Source organism: Papaver somniferum, chromosome 7 (genome assembly GCF_003573695.1).
Source record: "Papaver somniferum cultivar HN1 chromosome 7, ASM357369v1, whole genome shotgun sequence".
Classification (NCBI taxonomy): domain Eukaryota; kingdom Viridiplantae; phylum Streptophyta; class Magnoliopsida; order Ranunculales; family Papaveraceae; genus Papaver; species Papaver somniferum.
Window position 1 is genome coordinate 70,196,739 of NC_039364.1, and position 21,050 is coordinate 70,217,788.

The window sequence follows — 21,050 nt, forward strand, 5'->3', positions numbered from 1 at the left end:
TTAATATATCTATCTTGTTTTGATTTACTCAAGCTAATAGAAATCAGCGAGTCTTTAATCAAACACAAGGAATAACTTGGACGGCACCAAAGACCAATGTCCAAGGATCAATCAACGACAATCAACAACCAAGGGTTGGATTATGCTAATTGATGATCGAACGCACAACCTGTATTATTTCAATTATAAAGATAAAACAATATAATGCGGAAACTGAAATAACACAAACACCAGAAATTTTGTTAAACAGGAAACCGCAAATGCAGAAAAACCCCGGTACCTAGTCCAGATTGAATACACATTGTATTAAGCCGCTACAAACACTAGCCTACTCCAAGCTAACTTCGGACTGGATTGTAGTTGAACCCCAATCAGTCTCCCACTGATCCAAGGTACAATTGTACTCCCTACGCCTCTGATACCAGCGGGATACTGCGCACTTGATTCCCTTAGCTGATCTCACCCACAACTAAGAGTTGTTACGACCCTAAATCGCAGGCTTTGACAATAAATAAATCTGTCTCACACAGACAAGTCTATCAAAGGATCAATCTGTCTTCCACAGAAAAACCCTAAAGTTTTTGTTCCGTCTTTTGATAATAATCAAGGTGAACAAGAACCAATTGATAATCCGGTCTTATATTCCCGAAGAACATCCTAGATTAATCAATCACCTCACAACAATCGTATGGTAGCGAAACAAGATGTTGTGGAATCACAAACAATGAGACGAAGATGTTTGTGATTACTTTTTATATCTTGCCTGTCAGAGATATCAAATCTCAAGCCAATCAATCTGATTGTACTCGGACGATAGAAGATGTAAAATCAGATCACACAACTACGATAAAAGTAGTACCGGTCTGGCTTCACAATCCCAATGAAGTCTTTAAGTCGTTAACCTGGTTTAGAAGAAGAAAACCAAAGGCTAAAGGAGAACCGACTCTAGCACGCAAAATAGTATCACACGTAAGGTGTGGGGATTAGTTTTGCACAATACTAGATGTCTCCTTTATATAGTCTTTCAAATCAGGGTTTTGCCTTGGTAGTAAAGCAATCAATATTCACCGTTAGATGAAAACCTGATTTAGATTCAAGCTAATATTTCTCAACCGTTAGATCGAAAACTTAGCTTGTTATACACAAATGAACTGCACGCTTCAAGGTTTGTTAACCGTACCCAAACGTGTACATTGTTGGTTCAACAATAGTTAACCAAAAAGGTTATCCATATGAGCATTTTATATCAACCATGTTGTTCTTCACCATAACTAGTTCAAATGACTCAAATGAACTAGTTAGAGAGTTGTTCAATTGCAAGGAAATCTTATGTAACTACACAAGACACAATTGAAGCAAAGATGATTTGATTCACTAGAATTGGTTCATCAACTTTTATAGCCACGGTTTGCAAACTGCATTCCTTAGTCTTTTTAAAGTTTCAGTTCAGAAATCATCTTCAGATATATAACCTTCTTAAGTTCACACACTAGGTTCGCGGACTGAGTTTGCGGACTTGGCAACAAGACATTCTTCCGGTTTCTCTTGATCAACAAAGTTCGCAAACTTTGGTTCAAGGAATAAGACTTATACATAAATGTGTTTCCACAACAATGCTTATGTCCATCATTGGTTATGTAATCTAAACTCTCATTCCAATCGTTGAAACATTCTTAGAGGACGTTATATAATTGTTACACCATTTCTCGTCAAAGCAATTTTCAAAGTGATTGAAACATATCATGACTTTCGTCAATAGGTAAAGATAAACTTGGTCGAAGCGAAAAGCTTACCAACACATATTTCGAGATATAAATAGGCGAGGTATACTCGGCTCGAAATACCAAATGTGTATAATATAAGTTTATATATATAGCATACGACTTTTTGTCTCAAGAAGTAGGAGATAGAGTAGATAGACTTTTGAGTGACATATAAGTTAAAGTCTTCACATACCTTTTTGTCGAGAAGTTCCACCGGTTCCTTGAGTAGTTCTTCTACTTGTATGATGAATCGCCATGAAGTCCTTGAGCTCAACTACACTTTCTGTCCTAGTCCGAGACTTAGCTATAATAGACTAGAAATCAAGTCTTATAGTTTTGATCATTAACATTGACAAACATGCTTGAGATAGCAACGCATGCGAGTTCGACCGAGCAATGCTCTAACAATCTCCCCCTTTTTCAATTTTAGTGACAAAACTATCAATACATATGAAATACAAAAAAGATAAAGAAACTTAAGTAGCTCCTATTCCACATGTCTAATCTTCAACATTCCTCGAATTCTTCGTCACTTCCAAGTACTTCAATGATCCCAAAGGTTGTAAGTTTAGCGTCACCGTTGTTCAAGATCCGTAGCTATAACAATGAGAAAGCATCGGTCTCGATCGTTGTTATACAATGTCATAGTATTATTACACAGTGTCAAAGTTCAATTGTATCACAACTTTAACAATAATACTATGGTGATATGTATCACTCCCCCTTAGTTAATACTCCATCTCACATGGAAACCACTCCCCCTTACATAATAACCCGAAGACCATATGTATTTGTAGTGTGAACTACATATTAATTCTCCCCCTTTTTCAATAAAATTGGCAAAGGTACAAGAACGGGATCATAATGAAATTTCCGTAAGAGACATTTCATGACTAAAAAGAAAGAACACACATCATATTATTTAGATGCAATCATATAGCCGAAGCTAATAGCATTCATCGAGGAGTTTAAAGATACAAGATAACCCCTCAAAAATTCCACAGTCGCACACCCCTCAAGATATGACCATTAAGCACAAGCCCCCATTTGATGTCATTCCCGAAAGAACAACAACGAGCGACCTTAATTTCAAGAGAAAAGAAGGATTTCTATTGGACACCAAAACCATATGAATGATTTTTATATCCAAAAACTCAATCAAATCAATCATTAGTCAACCCATGATTAATTTAATTGAAATACATAATCAAATTAAACACAAAAAGTGATCAATTTAATAAATTGTGCTCAACATAAGTAAACTTACGGAGCAACGACTAAGTTAACCATACAAGAGAGTGATTGGCTTAATCGTTCTTATACTCAACACAAGAAAAAATTTATGGAGTATTGCAGTATACACATAAAATATGGATCAGGGATGATTAATACTGCATAATATACAAGGATTCATTCTATCTTCCATCACTATATGCATAATGACAATTAATAGACATAATCCTTGTTCACAAAAGATTTTAACCTATCTTCCATCAAGAATTGACAGTATAGGCTTAACTTTTGTATTTATCAAAAGTCTATTCACTCTTTTATCAATACAAGAATATCGACAATGAACGACTTTACTTTTGACAAAGTATGGGACAAACAAAGTTCACGAACGTAAACACACATATCCCATAACATATTGCAATATATAAAATCATAAAGATTAATACTGCAAAAATCATCTCCCAATTTTTTTTAGAATTTAAACAAATAAATATAAAAACATGAAGATGAAAACGTTGGACATAGCTATGTGTAATCACAATATTTTCTATTCCAAACTCTAGTAATCCTTCTCAAAAACAAAAATAATTTCTCATAAGAAGTTTCCTAGGCATCAAGACAAACTCGTAATGCACATATAAGATGATTTTTCCTTAGAGAGTATAATCAATCTTTTTCGCCCGGATTTATACCAAGAATATCTACCAAAGGCGTATAAAAATATTTTAAAAGAAGAACATACAAAGTCATTAACGACCATGCACCATAGTTCACATAAAATGATTGTGAACATTCAAGAATCCCATAGTAATGCGTACTACTTACCATTCTCGAACTTCCTTCTTTGTGATTCACCAACAACATTCTTGTAAAATCTAAAAATGAGCTTAGAAGAGTACTACTCCACGAATCCAAGTGCCCAAGTCCAAGAGAAGTGGAACAAGTGCAACGAAACGGAGCAAAACACTCAAAAACAAGAGACAAGACAAATGCCAATCTTAACTCATCCAAATTCAATAATTATCACTTCCATTTTGAATAGAATTCAAAGAGGAAGATAATTCAAAAAGAATGAGGTCATTCCGAGTTCGGACGAAGAAGATACGGCCAAAACAAGTTTACTGAATATCGACGTCAAGTATGCATACGGGTTTCCAAACGAATTTTCAAGTCCGCGAACTTAAACCCCTGTATTTTTTATTTTAAAAGATGTTATGCATACCTGGTAGGTGTACCATGAATTCCAAACATACCGAACCACTATTTTCAAACCTAAACGTTTAAGAACCTTAAACACAGATCAAGTTAGGTAGAAAAGAACGATAAGAAAGTTACGTGAATCATTATAAGTTCTCTAAACAAATAAAAGAAAATATTGCTCAAGTTTATAGACATACCTTTTTAGATGAATCCAATTGCATTCTACAGCCTTACCGAACATAATCTGTGCGCCCCAATTTTCGTGCTTCCCTCACCATATACATATCAGTACATTCCTTGGTGAGGATGCACTTACAACACAATCAAGTTGCGTTAGGGTGAACAATGTCTTGCTCACCACAAGTGACCTTTGGATTATCATGAAAGATATCGCTTTTAGAACCTTTCACATCCAATTCCATTTTTCCAAAAAACTTGTTAAGTTCCAACATCATGGATACTGCCTTCTCCATAGTCATGGAATTTTCTGGAAGATCATTCCTTTTCACACTCAATGCATCATTGGATTTCTTTGGTACCCACTTCTGAGTGCGTTTAGGAACAACCAGAACCTTCTTCCCATTACTCTCTTCAAGATTTCTCGGAAGAGAATTGGATTGACTATTCTTTTGCAAGTTAGTCTTTCTCCAATTGGGAGCATCGGATCTTGTTTTCGTCTTTACAAAGTTATTCTTTTGATAATCATTACAATTGTGAAAAGACTTCGCATGACGTTTATAGGCAAATCTAGGATTATCACAACACTGATTCCTTTGCCTAAAGGTTGGACGTTTACAACCCGTAATGTCAAGAGTGTTAGCCTTATCATATGATCCCGGTTTAATAACTTATTTTGACATCCAAACAAGAATATCATGAAATTTTTCATTCCTTATACGAAAACGACATCTCCTTTCCAGGTGACCTTTGTTTCCACAATAATGACAAATATAAGGAACGTTCTTACCCGGATTCATGTGTGCTGGTTTTGGAGGTTGATATACTTTGCTCTTTTGAACCTTAACTGTCGGTGAAGGTTCTTCACTTTTGCCATCAGTGGAAACTTTTTGTTGAGAAGAATCACTAGCCTTGAAAATTTTTACCTCTTTGCTAATACTTGGAGCATCTATTCCCTTATAGCCCAATCCTCGTATATCACGATGATTTTTACTTGCTCCTAACATAGTGATTAATTTGCTTGAACTAGTATTGAACTTTTTCAAGTCATCTTCCAACATCTTGATTTTATCAAGAGCAGCAGCTAAATCAGCCTCAAGGCGTTTTTCTCGAGCGAGATAAGCGCTTTCTCTGTCATCAAAACTTGTTTGCTGAGAGTTAAACCTTGCTTCAGATTCTGCAAGTTTCTCTTCCAATAAAAAGTACTTTTGATAAAGATTATCACATTCAAGTGACTTCATATGTAGGTTTTCCTCATAATCCTTGAGGATCGATTCGCAGGAACGATTTGAAAAATAAACACCTGCGTAACATCTTCTCAATTTCTTGTTTTCTCGACAGAGAGGAGTCAGAAGAGGTAAGACATGAGAAGTTGTAATCTTCTTCATATTCCACGGATCCAAAAACTTAACATACTCTGAGACTTCCTCATCACCATCTCTATCAATATCTGAATCACCTTCATCAGAAAGTTCATCCAACTGTTCTTCTAGGAGAGTTTTCCAATCAACAGTTTTTACATCAAGAGAATGTTTAGATATTGACTTAGATGTGACAGTTCTCTCAGGTGAATCCAATCTTTTAGAATCATCTGGTAGTTTCTGAACTGTTACGTTATTAGAGATAGACTCGTTCATAATCAGATCGCTACAAACATAGACTTATAAGGTCTTTAACATGTTTGCCAGCTCTAATACCAATTGAAAAAGCGGGGGTCTAACAACACCTCCCAATATTTTGCTTAGTAATCTGTATGGACTAAATTCGAAATACTTTTTAGAGAATCAACTAGACAGTCAGACTCAATCTAGGTAAAAGTATCTCAAGGAGTTAATATCCCTCTCTTGTTTTGATTTACTCATGCTAATATAAATCAGCGAGTCTTTAATCAAACACAAAGATAACTTGGACGGTACCAAAGACCAATGTCCAAGGATCAATCAATGACAATTAACATCTAAAGGTTGGATTATGCTAATTGATGATCTAATGCACAACCTGTATTATTTCAATTATAAAGATAAAACAATATAATGCGGAAACTGAAATAACAGAGACACCAAGAAATTTTGTTAACGAGAAAACCGCAAATGCAGAAAAACCCCGGGACCTAGTCTAGATTTAATACACACTGTATTAAGCCGCTACAGACACTATCCTACTCCCAGCTAACTTCGGACTGGACTATAGTTGAACCCCAATATGTCTCCCACTGATCCAAGGTACAGTTGTATTCCCTACGCCTCTGATCCCAGCGGGATACTGCGCACTTGATTCCCTTAGCTGATCTCACCCACAACTAAGAGTTTCTACGACCCAAAATCGCATGCTTTGACAATAAAAAAATCTGTCTCACACAGACAAGTCTATCAAAGGATCTATCTTTCTCCCACAGAAAAACCCTAAAGTTTTTGTTCCGTCTTTTGATAATAATCAAGGTGAACAAGAACCAATTGATAATCCGGTCTTATATTCCGAAGAACAACCTATACTAATCAACACCTCACAACAATCTTAATCGTATGGTAGCGAAAAAGATGTTGTGGAATCACAAACAATGAGACGAAGATGTTTGTGATTACTTTTTATATCTTGCCTATCAGAGATATCAAATCTCAAGCCAATCAATCTGATTGTACTCGTACGATAGAAGATGCAAGATCAGATCACACAACTACGATAAAAGTAGTATCGGTCTGGCTTCACAATCCCAATGAAGCCTTTAAGTCGTTAACCTGGTTTTAGAAGAAGAAAACCAAAGATTAAAAGAAAACCGACTCTAGCACGCAAACTAGTATCACACGTAAGGTGTAGGGATTAGTTTTGCACAATACTAGATGTCTCCTTTATATAGTCTTTCAAATCAGGGTTTTGCCTTGGTAACAAAGCAATCAATATTCACCGTTAGATGAAAACCTGATTTGGATTCAAGCTAATATTTCTCAACCGTTAGATTGAAAACTTAGCTTGTTATACACAAATGAACTGCACACTTCTAGGTTTGTTAACCGTACCCAAACGTGTACATTGTTGGTTCAACAATAGTTAACCAAAAGATTAGCTATATGACCATTTCATATCAACCATGTTCTTCTTCACCATAACTAGTTCAAATGACTCAAATGAACTAGTTAGAGAGTTGTTCAATTGCAAGGAAATCTTATGTAACTACACAAGACACAATTGAAGAAAAGATGATTTGATTCACTTATATCGGTTCATCAAATTTTATAACCACGGTTTGCAAACTGCATTCCTTAGTCTTTTTAAAGTTTAAGTTCAGAAATCATCTTCAAATATATAACCTTCTTAAGTTCGCACACTAGGTTCGTGGACTTAAGCAATCGGACAGAGTTTACAAACTCCAGCAGAAAATCTCGGCAAGAGACCTTCCACCGGTTCGCAAACTGGGTTCGCGGACTGGTACTCACGCAACTAGTTTGTCAACTCCAGCAGAATTTCTCAGGATGAGAAGTTCGGCAGTTCGCGGACTTGGCAACAAGCCATTCTTCCGGTTTCTCTTGATCAACAAAGTTCGCAAACTTTGGTTCAAAGAATAAGACTTATACATAAATGTGTTTCCACAACAATGCCTATGTCCATCATTGGTTATGTAATATAAACTCTCATTCCAATCATTGAAACATTCTTAGAGGACGTTATGTAGTTGTTACACCATTTCTCGTCAAAGCAATTTTCAAAGTGATTGAAACATATCATGACTTTCTTCACTAGGTAAAGATAAACTTGGTCGAAGCGAAAAGCTTACCAACACATATTTCGAGATATAGATAGGCGAGGTATACTCGGCTCGAAATACCAAATGTGTATAATCTAAGTATATATATATATAGCATACGACTTTTTGTCTCAAGAAGTAGGAGATAGAGTAGATAGACTTTTGAGTGACAGATAAGTTCAAGTCTTCACATACCTTTTTGTCGAGAAGTTCCACCGGTTCCTTGAGTAGTTCTTCTACTTGTATGATGAATCGCCATGAAGTTCTTGAGCTCAACTACACTTTCTATCCTAGTCCGAGACTTAACTATAATAGACTAGAAATCAAGACTCATAGTTTTGATCATTAACATTGACAAACATGCTTGAGATAGCAACGCATGCGAGTTCGACCGAGCAATGATCTAACAGATATCCACCCATGTGACGTGATTGATGTCTCACGAACGTGGAATCTGCAAGGCAGACGTGTATTTAATTGGTTAATTGTTGACTGATTAGACAGTGAGTCTAAGTATTGTTCAGTTGAGCATGATTGTCGAATGCTCAGTGATTCATGGATTGAACATGTCTGTTGAGACGTATAGTTCTTGAATAAATGTTGATAATTGGATCAACATGATAGATATTGATGAACTGAGCAAATATTGCTTGTCTAAGCAAATATTGCGTGTATGATGGATTGTTGGATATTGATAGTTGAACCAATATTGATGGATTGAGCAGGTATTACTCGTCTGAGTAAAATTACTGAATATTGATAGTTAGATCAATATTCCTTGTTTGGGTAAATATTGCTCGTTTGATGAATTATTGGTAGCATGACCAAATAAAATATTAATTAAAATATTGGTAGCTGGACCGAATATTATATAATTAATTAAGATGTTGATTGCTGGATCAACATAAAATTATTAGTATTCAAACTTGCCCAAAATCATGATTTGCAGAGCATTCAGTTCGAAACCCTAATTTTGATCGATTGCCCATCAGTTGGTGATTTGTCGAAGATTTAATCACTGAATGAAGGAGGGACGGCTACATGGGATGATGGACGACCATGTAATGCCCAAGTGCTCGTGTGAGCACGCACCAAAGTCCTTTGTTAACCAACTGGTGAAGGGATGATTAAATGATGGTTTAATCATTTATTAGAATAGTGCTCGTCTGAGACCAAGAGGGCATGAGACCGTCCCTTGGTGGTCGTTGGACCAGTGTAGTCGATCTCGGCCGAGACGGCCGAGATCTCGCCGATTTTCTCGGTTTCGGTTAAGAGCTGAATGATATCTTCAATTCCGGCGAAACGAGATGTTGGCGATACAATCGCTTAACTCGGCCGATTTTTACTGTAATCTCGCTCTGATATTCCGGTATGTTTCCCTAAAACGTGATATAGATGAAGATAAAGAAAAAGATATTAATAATTACACAGGTGATGTTACCTTTTTAAACGGATGTTAATACATCCGTTATGATCATGATAAGAGGGGAGAAGAAATCCGTTATGATCATGATAAGAGGGGAGAAGAAGTCCGGTGAGAAAGATCATACATGTGGAAGTATGGAACACAGTAAAAGATAGAGAAGAAAGCTAGCTTTTCGCGTACGTGTTCAGTATGTAACCAAGTCCAAGTTTCAAAAGTCAACACTATTAACCGCTCTCTTTTTAGTTATCCACGTAGCTACATTTGTTTGTTGCCTTTTTAACCAGTGACACGTTGGTGCAACAAAGCCTAACGAGGACCGAGTATCTATGCTTGCTGCTAGCGGTCATTCTGGGTCTCCCTACCTTTCTTGGTGTGTTGACTGTTGAATATCTTGTTTTGCACTAATACATGATGTGTTGTGCAATTGATGATATTTATCCTATCATAATTGATGAAATATGTGAAAATGTTTGTTATAAAAATTACAGGTGTACAATTTGAAACCGAGATTACACCGAAATTTGGAATCAAAATCTCCCCGATATAAAATTGTATCAGTGTCTCGGTCACGACCGAGACAAACCCAAATCCGATATTAACTATATTGTGTGGGACCAGCTGATGGTCGTTTGAGCAAATTCCAAGTTTGTTGAAAAGAGTTTGGACCCAATATGAGCAATTGAGCAAATTAGGTCAAAATTGTAAAGATGTGTGGGACCGGATCCTTGCAAGCTTTAGGGTCGACCTTGGTCGGTCAAAGAAGCATGCCCGTGTCACCATAATGTCTATGTCTCAGTCCTGAGAGTTTTGGTATTTTCTGGTGTGTGTTTGAGCAATATTTTGGATTTTCAAAAGAGTTTGATCTTTGACTGAAATTCTTGATTTTGCTCGAATGAGCAAGTAGAACTTTACTCGTTTGATCAATATTTTGAGAATATTAAAATAATAATAATATTTTAATATTTTCGTGAATAGCCTAGTCGGTCATGTGACCATTTGACTTTTTGGCTTTTTCATGTTTTGAGCAACATTTGAGAAAATATGGAAGAACCAGGGTTTTTGCTCAAACGGAGGAGTTTCATGAGAAGAGGGAAATAATAATTATGAAAACAAGGGTTTGCAAGGTGTGGGACCGGCCACGGCTAGGGCATGGCCGGCCGGTTAGGTAGTCCGGTCCCGTGACACCTTCCCCTATTTTTATTATTTTTCATCGTTTGAGGAAAATATGGAAAAACCGTGAGTTTTGCTTAAATAAGGAAAGTTGCTTGAATGAAGGAGTTTTCATTAGATCATGAAAATAAGAAAATAAGAAAAATAAAGGAAGAGGTGTGGGGGACCGGCCACATCGGCATGACCGGCCCGCCGGTGGGCTCGGTCCCTAGACGCCTCTTTTTATTTTTTATCATTATTTTCTCTCTCCTATTTTGTGTAGGATTCCTCGTTTGTCCATATTTTTGGGTGCTCGTTCGTGCATTTTTTTTTTTTTTTTGAAAATAAGACTTATATTACTAAGCCATCATTAATCGGCTAATTCGGGATTTTCAGAGACTAAATCTTGATAAGTTGCTCGTCCAATGACTGAATTTGTTGGATTAATCATGGAAGAACAAGATACATAGGTACTTTCATTAGAGTTACATAATTCATATGCTTTTACAGTTTCAAAAGCAATTGCAGGAAATAAAAAACTAGGAGCTTGATCAGTCCAAGAAGTTGTGTTACTTGATCGTCGCCCTTCTTTTGCCAACAAGTCTGCCACCTTGTTTGCTCTTTTGTCTACATACTGAAAACCTTTAAAAGAAACTAATTTATTTGCTACAAGTTTAACTTCTTACAAGATTGCTATGCATTTCCAGTTCACAGCATTTGTCTTTCCTTGTAAAAACTATATGGTTGCCTGGTTATCCCCTTCTATCGCCAGATTTTGAACCTTGTGTCTGTTGGCCGATTGTACTGCCCTTAGCAGAGCTACAACTTCTGCCTTTTGAGCTGAGAAGGTCCTGCACCATAAACATTCTGCTGCTCGAAAGGTGCTTGTTAAGTTTTGAATAACAAAACCAAAACCAACATTAGTGACTTCAGAAATCCAAGATGCATCACAGTTTGATTTCAAAGTATTCACAACTGGTAATTTCCGATAAATATTCCTAGGTTGAACAAAACTACGTATTCTATAATTTGTTTCCCTGTTTTCTGGATGCCAATAAGCAAAATGTCTGGCTATATCTATTGCTAATTGTTCAGGTGTTCTTGTTTTATTTTCAAAAACCCTTAGACAACGTTCCTTCCATATGAACCAACATTTGGTTGCTGCTAAGGCCATGGATATGGAATTTAAGTTTCCTGTTTGCCATTCATTATAGTGTTGTAAAAAGGTTTTAGCATGAAGTTGGTTTAGAGGTACTCCCTGTGAAGCCATTGGTGGCAAGCTCCAAACTGTCTTTGCATATGCGCATTCAAAAAAAAAGATGATAAGTAGATTCTTCCATATGCTGGTAGAAAACACATTTTTTTTCTTCATCGCTGGCTGCTTTTAGTTTAAGTTTTGTTGGTAAAACATCTTGCAAAACCTTCCAGATGAACAATTTTATCCGTTGAGACGTATCCATGCTCCATAACCCTTTCCAGAATTTTTTGGATGAATGAGATACTGGATTGTTGGGGTTAATTAGTTTTGCATATAAGGACTTGACAGAGAATTCACAATTCTTTGTTAAGGTCCATCTTAGCTTATCCTTTTTGAGCTGACCATTCCTGGTAGTGTAAAGGTTTATGTTAACTATTTCCTGCACTAAGGCATTATCAAAAGTAGATTGTAACAAAAGCAAGTTCCACTTTTTAGTGTCTGGATTAATTAATTCTGACACAAATGTTATGTTGGTGCTTGACCTATGAACTGAGTTAGCTAAGGTCTGTATTCTAGTTGGCAGGCATCTATCCTCCCAATATTGATCGATGATCCATCTCCAACCTCCCAAATACTATTATTTTTAATATGTTCAATGCCTTGAAGTATGCACTTCCATATCCAAGAGGCATGAGCTTTCTTCTTGGCATGTAACGCTCCTATTTTTTTGAAATATTTACCTTTAAAAATCTGAGCCCAAAGGTCATTTGGTTGGCTGACTAATCTCCAAGATATTCGACTAATCAAAGCCTGATTTACCTTGTTAGCTTCCTTAAAACCCAGACCTCCCTGATCAATAGGTTTACACAAAAAAAAAACACGAAAAGCTTTAATGTATATACCTTTCGAGTTGGTGTGTTTACCCCACCAGAAATCCCTCTGCATATTGTTTATTCTTTTAGTAATTTTCTTAGGCAGAACAAAACACCCCATACTAAAGATGGGCATACTAGAGAGGACTGACTTGTTTAGAACTAATTTACTTGGTTGTGAAATAATTTTCCCAAGCCAAGTTTTTATCCTCTATTCCATCTTTTCTATAATATTGTCGAAAGTTTTTAGCTTGGATATGTCTATGAAAAGTGGGATTCCTAAATGAGTGTCTTTTATGTTGATTTTTTTTTATTTTCATTAATCTGCAAATGATTCCCTGATGTTTATTATGTATTTTCTTGCTAAAAAAGAGACCTGACTTAGAGAAATTTATTACTTGTCTTGATGCTTTGATGAACAATTGAATAGCTTCTAGTAGATGATTACAACTATTGAGGTCTGCCTTAGTGAATAGAAGCAGATCATCTGCAAAGAAAAGATGAGAAATGGGTGTAGCCTTTGGTGTGAGCTTAATGCTCTGCGCTTTCTTTTTAGTTTCTAAGTGAGTAAGTAATCTTGAGAACACTTACATACATAAGATGAATAAATAGGGGATAAGGGATCCCCCTGTCTAATACCTCTTGAAGGTTGAAAATCCTTACAAGGATTGCCATTGAGGAGTACATCGATAGAAGTTGTTGATATGCACTGATGGATCAAAGTGCACCAATCTTCCGAGAAACCAAAAGCTTTTAAAGCTTTTAGTAAGAAGATCCAATAAACGCTATCAAAGACCTTGGACATGTCTATCTTAAGGCCGATGTTCCCTATTTTTTTCTTACTTTTTTTCATTGAATGAACTATTTCATGTGCTACAATTATGTTGTCAGAAATTTGCCTAGAAGAGAGGAAAGCCGATTGTAAAGGTGAGATTATGTGTTCTAGAGATTTTTTGAATCTATTAGCCAAGAGTTTGGCTATAACTTTGTATCAAGTGTTGCACAGACCAATTGGTCTGTAGTCAGTAGGTGACTTAGGGTGTTTTGTTTTGGGAATCAAAAATAGATAGGTTTTGTTTAGTTCTGTATTAAGAGTTTTGTTTTGAAAGAAATCCTGCACTACAACCACTAATTGAGAGCCTACAATGTCCCAGTTATGTTTGAAAAAACTCACCGGGAAGCCATCTGGCCATGGTGCCTTGTTAGATTTAAGGTTCTTAACCACTTGCCATATCTCCTCCGGAGATGGTATAGCCGTTAGAGAAGCGTTTTCTTCGAGATGGAACTAGTAATGTGTGAGAAAATTTCATCATCCTGATCTTTAGAAGATTCTGTGAACAGTTCACCGAAATATGAAGTTAAAACTTCATCGATGTTTTCTCTAGAAGACACAACAATATTGTTTTTGTCTTGGATACAATCAATATTGTTTCATTTTCTTCTTTTCAGTGTGTTATGTGAAAAATTTAGTGTTACGTTTCCCTAGAGCTATAATATTATTTCTAGACTGTTGTCTTGCTATTTCTTCTTGTGTGTCATAAAGGGATTCTAATTCTAACAGTTTCTTATCTATTAAGGATTGGGTAATAGGGGAAGAAAGTTTTGATTCTAGATTTTCTATAGTTCTTAACAGAACTTTGATTTGTTTATTTGGTTTTCCAAAAACGTCTCTTTTCCAAGTGAGAATATTAGACCCTAGGGTGTTAATGTTTTCTAAAAGATCCAAAACAGGTATGTTAGTGTTTCTGCACCAAGACTTCTTAATAACCTCAATGCAAGTTGGTTCCTTAAGACACGTATCGTAAAATTTAAATGTGGGAACCAAAGCTGTGTTAAGAGAAGATAAAGAAAGACAAATTGACCCATGGTCTGAGCCAATTGCCACTAAGTTTTGCAATGAAGCTTCTTGGAATTCTTCATTTCGTTCGGCATTTGCCATGGACCTATATAATCTTTGTTTTATGTTAGCACTCCCTTTTCTTTTGTTGTTCCAGGTAAAGATATTCCCTAAAAATCCTAGGTTTTCTAAACCTGTTCTTTGAATTAAATTCAAAATAGGTTCTATCTTTTTTCTATCAAAAGGGAGCCCTCCTAATTTTTCCTCACTGTTAAAGATGATATTCAAATCCCCTATTACCAGCCATGGCATTGCAACTAAATTTACTTTCTCAGCTATATTTTCTAGGTAACCCATTATTTCTAGTTTGTTTTCATGCTTGGGGGCTCCATAAAAACAAGTTAAGAGCCATTCTTTAGAATAAAAATTATTTTTAACAATGACATTGATCATGTTAAGGTTCCATTGAACCACTTCAAAATGTATTCCATCCACCCAACCTATTGCTAGACCTCCAACTATTCCATGTGGATCAACAATGTGGTAATTGGGAAGTAATTAAGAATATTTCTCATCAAGCTCCTTTGAGACTTGGTTTCAGACAAAAATAAGATGTCTGGTTTTTCATTGTTTAATAGATTATGTAAATGCTGCTGAGTTTTCTTCTGCCTGCACCCTTGTGTGTCCCAGGCTAGAATCTTCATAGTAAGTCTAATTTTAAAGAAAAGCAGGCAGAAATTATAAAGTACTGAGTCTAATAGAACCTCAGTCTATAATGATGGCAATAACAAGTGCAATACAAGCATAAAAAAATATATAACAGAGTGTAAACACATTAAAGGATCAAGTATATGCGAGTCAGAAATTTATGATTTTGCTAGCAATGAGGTAGATTTAGCATGTATGAGAATTAAAATGTTTGAGTCCTTGTATATGCAAATATCTAGAAATCTTATCCCGGCAAAGCTCAATTTTAGAAGATGTATAGGGATTTAAAGAAATAGAAAGGATTGCACAAGATCTAACATGTGTGCGAGGGAAAGCAGTAAATCTTTAAGACGTAACACAAGATATAACAAAGGATTATCTTAAATAGAAGGGTTTGAAATCAAAAGCTTGAGGGGAATACGACTGATCTGCAAGAAACAATTAGAGTTATTCCCAGCTAGGGACCCTCAAGCTTTTGTTACCTCTATTCCTGTTATGAAGTCTTGTTTGTTGATGCAACAAAAAATCTTTAAATTGAATCACCGAAGCAAGCACCAGAATACTTTAAAAGCAGAGATACGATGAAAGAAAAGAAAGTTTAAGACGAGAGAAACTAGAACAAAGGATGAGGGAAGCTTACCTTTGGGTTTTATCGGGTCAGAGGAGCAGCGGTTTAGATGTGAAGTTTATGACTGTGTGATGATTTTATTCAAAAAAAATTATAAATTCTCAAAAGCAGAAACACCAAAGGGGATAAACCAACTACCAGAGACTCCTATCAGAAAAACAACCAACATTACACTAAATACAAGCAATACAGCGAACAAGATGACTGGATATAAAACACCTTATCAGTAGATAATACTTACTAGTCACTAATACCCTAGTCCCTAATCTCTAAAAAGCTCAAAAACTATATGAAAATACCCTTAATGTCGTTCTGTAGCCCGAAAACGAGAGCATGATACGCAAACCAAGCCCCCAAAAGATTATCCTAACAATTTACTTACCAAGATACGGCTACTTTGAGCCCCCCAATATTGATTCCATCAATCTCTTGAAGATCTTAGTCCAACAATGATATTAATATTAATCCAAAAAATCCCTCGAGCAACCCCCTATTAAAGTTCTTAATAAAGACATAACATATCATTTAATATGCTTAAAAATCCAAACTATAAATGTATGTAACCACACACAATACCTTAGTAGACCAAATACATTTATAAAACCTTAAAATACCACATTAACTCTAAATTTTTCACCAATAACAAGTTTAAGAGAAGTTCTTTACAGAAACAACTCAACCTCCTTTGAAACGTAAGGCCCATCTCATCTATGAACTGAGAAAATAGAAATTTTAATTTGAAACTTGAAATTTAAAGATGATTCCTTTAAATCAAAGTGCACGTACAATTGATTCATAAAACATACCTAGCGGAAAGGACTTGAAAATTTAACACAGACAGGTGCACATACACCTGATCATGGGCAAACAACCAAGAATTACTTACTTTAGAAAACTAACCATTCCTGGAACAGATGAAGATAAAACAGAAGAGACCCTAGTGTTCACAACACTAAAACTTTATTAAGACAAAGCTAAAATTATACTATTTTAAGACAAAGAGTTAATCTTTAGAGAGGGTTTTTAGAATAAAAATTAACCTAAATGTTGCTACCAACATTAAGCTTTTAGAAAATAAAATTTTCTAGAGAGGATGCAGGAAAGTTCAATAACACAAAAGCGGCGGTTCGGGAGTTTTACCAAACAACTTATAGGCAACAAAGAAAGAAGCAGTCCCAATCATCATTGGGATTTCAGCAAAAGGAAAATGGAATGTAAGATTCAAATCCACATATCTGATCATAAATAGGATGCAAAACGACTAGCTAACCAATCAGTTCCAAGGACACACATAATGTGAAACGTAAAGGAAAGTCTAAGGGTATCAGACCAAAAGTAGAGTTAAACTTCTAAAACCCCGTTATTTGTATGCAAATGAACCATACCTACGACAACCTTGAAGGGGTTAAGAAGCAAATGAGCACTAAGCTACTAAGCAGGGAAAAACCAAAATGAATAAAAGATATTTGAAAGAAAGAACTCAGCTCCCCGTTGATTTTGTAACTAATACAACGATACCCACATCAACCTAGAGAAGGGGAAGAGAGATTCAATCAAAATCATAAACAATAGCAAACAATCCCATGAAATACCTGTGTCAATTAGAAACCACAGCTTGTATTCATACCCGAATTGAAGCCAGAGAACAACAATAAAGCAAATAAATGAAAATATGAAGACCTAAAATCTAAAAATTCATCACCACTTTGTCAATCAAAAACATCCAAATCCGCCCCTCATAGCTCATGACCCATTAATCACCCAAAGGTTAGCCTAGAGATTACTCTTCCATGATGGAAGAGTAGAAAAGTTGTTGTTTTTTTAGAAAACACTATTTCAGAGAGGAGAGAGAAAAAAAAACGTTGTGTATCATCGTTGAGTACACTTGCACCATTTTGGGGCTTACTCGGTGATAGTCCAGACGCCCGATTGTTGAGTAATTATTACTAATTCATGAAATTCAGCGGAGAATGATTCATGAAACTGAGTAATAATTATGAATTGTGCATTTATTACTAACATCCAGCCGGGGAATTCAGGGAACGAAGTAATGAGATACAATAGTCATCTATTACTAATCCATGAATCCATCCAGGGAATTCAGGGAACGGAGTAATGAGATATAATAGGTTATTTTCTAGGAATTCAATGGATGAATGTACGATAGAATAAATCTATTTGCATAATCGATATATGAGATAGTTGAAGCATCATACTCGTTATGAAGGGTGCATAGTCAGGGAACAACGTGCAGCGTCGACGTCCTGAAGGCGTTAAGCCCCCAAACAAACAATTATGTTTAGAGAGACGCATGAATATATACACGGTCTCTCTACGTAGTCAGGGAACAACATGCAACGTCGACGTCCTGAAGGCGTTAAGCCCTATATCAAACAATTATGTCTAGAGAACCGCCCAATCGTTATTCTATGTAGAGGTGGGTCTCTCTATGTAGTCAGGAAACAACGTGCAGCGTCGACGTCCTGAAGGCGTTAAGCTCTCTAACAAACAATTATGTCTAGAAAACTTCCCAATCATTTGATTCTACATAGAGGTCATGATGAAATGTGCAGCATGGAACACTCAACCGGGGAGGCCTTTCGAGAAACATTTTCATCATAGCTATGAGAGGAATGTTCGCTCGGTCAGAGATCGTGAAACGGTTCATGGATCATAAAATATGAATCGTCACATGTGTTCCTGAAGCCGGGTCAGAAACATGTAGTATCATGATTTTACGATTTTGACCTTTGTCGAAAATACACCATCAACAACACCAACCGAGTCCGGCGGAATAAAAGGGGGTGGGGCTGCTGGGTGTTTCATTGGCAAATCAGCGTAAGTGGACTCGTTGAGAGGGGCAACACCACTGGAAGACAACACCCGAATAGCAGCTGAAAAATGCCCACAGCTCATCTTCTTTTTACATGCATCTAGGTTGGCATTGTCTTGCTTCTTCTTTAATGGTTGTTTACGCGAAAATGAGCAGGTTGTTGAATCAATCTATGAATCAATACTGAGCAGCCAGAATACTCTTTCCAATCCGAAAGAGCTTGGTTGATTTCCTTGACTTGCAATTTCCTTCTCAAGCCTGACTTCTCTTCTGCGAAACTCTTGGGCCTGTAGACCTGCAAAGTGCCAATGGGGAGCAGAAGAAGCCTTATCCAGGCTGCAATGTTATCTGGTCTGGCCAGAACTGCGTCTAAACAAAGGTTGAGGGTTCTCGAAAAAGCAAGTTTACACTGATGGGGAATGCAGGAGACAATCGAGACATGTCTCTGAAATGCTAGATTAAGCAAGTTCAAAGTGAGATCAGCCTCACCAGCTCCACTCTCCCCCAATGCATTAACATCCGAAGCAACAACCACATCAGCAGGCAAGACATCAGGCGAGACACCGTCAACATCAGGTTTAAGCAAACCATGAATAAGAAAAGAATCAGTTCCATTTGCAGGTCCGACAATAATATCTCCATATACAGCGCCTCCCTTACCATTGCACGGTAGCTTCCAATCATGCAACTACATGCATTTGCCGCAAATCCACATACGAAGACGACGAAGAACACCATCCCAGGCATGGTAAACCCTTGAGTTAAAAGAGATTAAATCTCTGCAAATAACCATGTTGTCCTCATTGAAGAGATGTTTGTCCTGCAGATGTCTATGTAATGAACCCTTAACATATCCCTTACCGTTTATACCATCGTTGCAACTATCAAAACCCTTAAAGGGGCAATGGCAGTAACCTTGATTACCAGCCGAATGGGAAGAAGGCGATGGAACAACTACCAAATCCAGAGACGCGACATCAGAGGAACAATTTTGCAACCGTGAGGATGAAACCCTGGTGTTTCTGGTGGTTCTCGACATTTGGAAAAGGAAAAACCCTAATCTGAAAAACTACGAAGAACAAAAACTGATAGCAAACAAAAGGCAGCCGAAGGGAAATACAAAAATGAAATCGAAAAAGAAAAAGAAAACTAAAAGGAGATCATGAAATCAAGAACCACACGAATTTTTCCGGTGAATAATTCTGGTTTTCAGTCGCCAGAAAAATCAATTGGTTTTTATTTGAGTAATGTCGTGTTAGTTTTTATTTGAGTAATGTTCTGCTTTAGTTTTTGTTTTTATTTAAGTGATGTCGAAATGTAGTTTCCTCTTTTTAAGTATTATCAAAGTTCATTTTTTTGTTCCGATAATTTGAATTCAATTTTGAACCCTCAACCCAATTTAACCAACGACTATTTTGCAACGGCTACTTTCCAGTGGATATTTTCAAACGGCTATTTTCCAATGGTTACTTTCGATGAATATCCGATAAATTGTGTTACTCTTCTCCAAAAAACACACACTAAATTCAAAACAATATCCTTTCTATCTCCTTTAAGAATCTTTTTTGTAGAAGAAGATTTCGCAATCACCATATATTTTGTGAGTGTTGCGATTCTGCGTAATGTAGCACGACAACAACTCTATGCAATTGACGTTTGGATGATAGTGTTCGACATTTTTGTACAACAATTTGGAAATGGCCATCGAAGAACCAACCAACATTTACAAATTCAGATTTCTCAAATTTAAAGAGCAGTACATAAGTACGTTAAAATATAAAGAAGGATTCATGGTTACGCCCCTCCTAACATGCTCAGTACATAAGCACATTAACATAATCAGTTTTAACATGAATCCATGCTTGCACAAGAAAAACATCTTATTTGGTGAATCACTGCATATTTTTTCCAACAAATGGAATGCAATGTTTCGACCATTTCATTTAGAGAATGATTTCCTTTATACAGATAAATGAAGAAAGCATCTTGAATTAAAAAAACTATCTGTGATGTCCTTTATATAGAGAAATGAAAAAACATCTTGAATTAAAAAACTAGTCGTTATATAGTGGAAATAGTTGTTATATATGAAACGAGTCATTACAAACAAAATAACTAGCCGTTATGAAAAAAACAAGCCGTTACAAGTCAAAAATGAATGCAATAGGTCGTTAATAAATTCGAAAAACTATCAGTTCAAACATACTCTAAACTGAAATCAATTTCATTTCTAGTATATGGACCCATATACTGCCATAACCATATATATTTCTAGGTGCATCATAAT